Genomic DNA, 2,142 nt, shown 5'->3' with positions numbered 1-2,142 from the left:
TAATTGTAAGAATTTTTACTGAATTGTTTAAAATAATAGTTTCGATTTTCGTCACTTTTTTAAAGGGTTTCAATGACTCGGGACAACTCTATATCTTTAAGCCGCTATTGTAGGGGTATTGTTCGCCGCGATACAAATTCTACCTGGCGACAAGTCATCTCGATCGGATTTCAGTCGCCAGGTATCGCATTAATATTGAATTACGTTTCGGACCTGGTCCGATGACGTTGATCGCGTGCTGCTGTTTATATTTCCGGGTTAATTCTCGTCGAGCCGGGCACGGTGTCGTTCATCCGTGACAAAAGATATAATTGGATGCAAAACGAAGGCAGATATCGTTGATTAAGCGCATACCGAATTCCTGTTTTTCTTTTCCACGTGGATGGTTTAATTTTATTAGATTGCAGGTGAATTTGTAGAATTTTCTATGATTTTATGAAATTTTTGTGCAACTGTTGCCATATGTCAGAATGGTATTTTTGTAAAAATACTGTATCATTGATTAATTGTATTCCTTTCTGTTTTTTGTTTCTACGTAAATTGTTTAATTTTATTAGACTGCTGGTGGATTTGTAGAATTTTTTACGATTCCACATAACTTTTGTATAATTGTTGTCATATGTCAGAATGGCATTTTTGTAAAAATACTGTATCATTGATTAATTGTATTCCAAATTTCTGTTTTTTGTTTCTACGTAAATTGTTTAATTTTATTAGACTGCTATTGGATTTAAAGTCCAGTAACAGTTTCTACTATTTCACGAAATTTTTGTGCCACTGTTGCCATATATCACAATAGCATTTTTGTAAAAATACTGCATAGTTGATTAATCGTATTACAAATTCTTGTTTTCCTTTTTTACGTAGATTTTTTAATTTTATCAGAAAATAGTTTAATTTAATTAGACTGTCATTGTAAAAGTTTGTATGATTTCACATAACTTTCATGCAACTGTTACCATACATCAGAATTTTTGTAAAAACACCATAAGTGGTACGTATCCTCCACCTGTTTATGTTGTAACTTTTCGTTCGACTAGAAAATACCAAAAATATTGGACGATGTTTGACAGGCGTCGCCGAGTTACGTTCAAAAAAATTGTCGAACATTTCCCATCGAAATCTGGCCGGAACTGGCCCGCCTGAGATATTCATTGCCGTAGATTTTCGAAAAACGCGCGACCGTACGGAATAACGTAGCATTTTTCTCTCGCTACGGTCTCGTCTATTTTCATATCAACCAACTACAGGTAGGAAAACACGTGTTCGCATCGACTATAGATTTCACGCGGAGCCATTACACTGCTGAACAAAAATTCAGGCGATTTGTAATTTATTTATTCGAGCTATATTTTCGATATATTTTTGGCAAGTTAAAAACGTTAAAAAAGGATAGTTAAAAACGTTACCATCGCGACGGCAACGTTTTAATTAATCCCTACAATGTCTTAACCCTTTGCGCTCAAGTGGTGACTCTAAGGCACTGGGGAAATTTTTATATCTCTTTTCTAAATAATTTTTATATTATCAAAGTTTAGACTTAAAAATTGTTAAATAGTGAAACTGTTGGTTACTACTTACAAGGATCAATTTTGTGTGCATAAAAGTGCACTTACAAGTGCAGTTACGTCGAATAGAAATTAGTACTATGTGTCAAGAAAATTATTTCAGATTTATAATTGAAATAGTTTCGAGTACAAAGTGTTAAAAGCTACATTGTCTCCTTACATTCTAGCATTCAACTTATTTCATACATATATAGATACTATATACATATTTTTAACAAACAAACTCGATGATTTTGAGTTTCAAATGAAATTAGGATTAATAGATACTACATACATATATACATATATATACAGACACTACATAAGGTACAAAAAGAGAACAATTATTCCTGAAAGATCGAAGCAGCATCCCCTTAAGCCTCGCTTCCACGAAAACGATCCGATCGGACCGGAAGCCGCCGGAAGCTGACAGCCGGGTTCGATTCTTCCGGGGTTCGTAACTCGCGCGGTGTTCTCCTTGGGTCTCTGTGAATCGATAGCTCTCCGATCCACCGGCGAAAGGGGAGCAACGGAGGAGAGCGGGTAAAAGAGAGAGAGAGAGAGAGAGAGAGAGAGAGAGAGAGAGAGAGAGAGA

The 2,142-nt window shown here is 35.4% G+C and overlaps 1 protein-coding gene across 1 annotated transcript in view; it reads right to left on the bottom strand.

Moving 5' to 3' along the window:
• Atg16 (Autophagy-related 16) overlaps nucleotides 1-2,142 on the bottom strand; it is a 213,756-nt gene that overhangs the window by 67,480 nt on the left and 144,134 nt on the right. The gene's annotated exons all lie outside the window — the stretch shown is intronic.

This window comes from Augochlora pura, chromosome 4, assembly GCF_028453695.1.
Source record: "Augochlora pura isolate Apur16 chromosome 4, APUR_v2.2.1, whole genome shotgun sequence".
Classification (NCBI taxonomy): Eukaryota; Metazoa; Arthropoda; class Insecta; order Hymenoptera; family Halictidae; genus Augochlora; species Augochlora pura.
The sequence above is the reverse complement of the archived record's forward strand: the minus strand, read 5'-3'. Positions and strand labels throughout refer to the sequence as shown.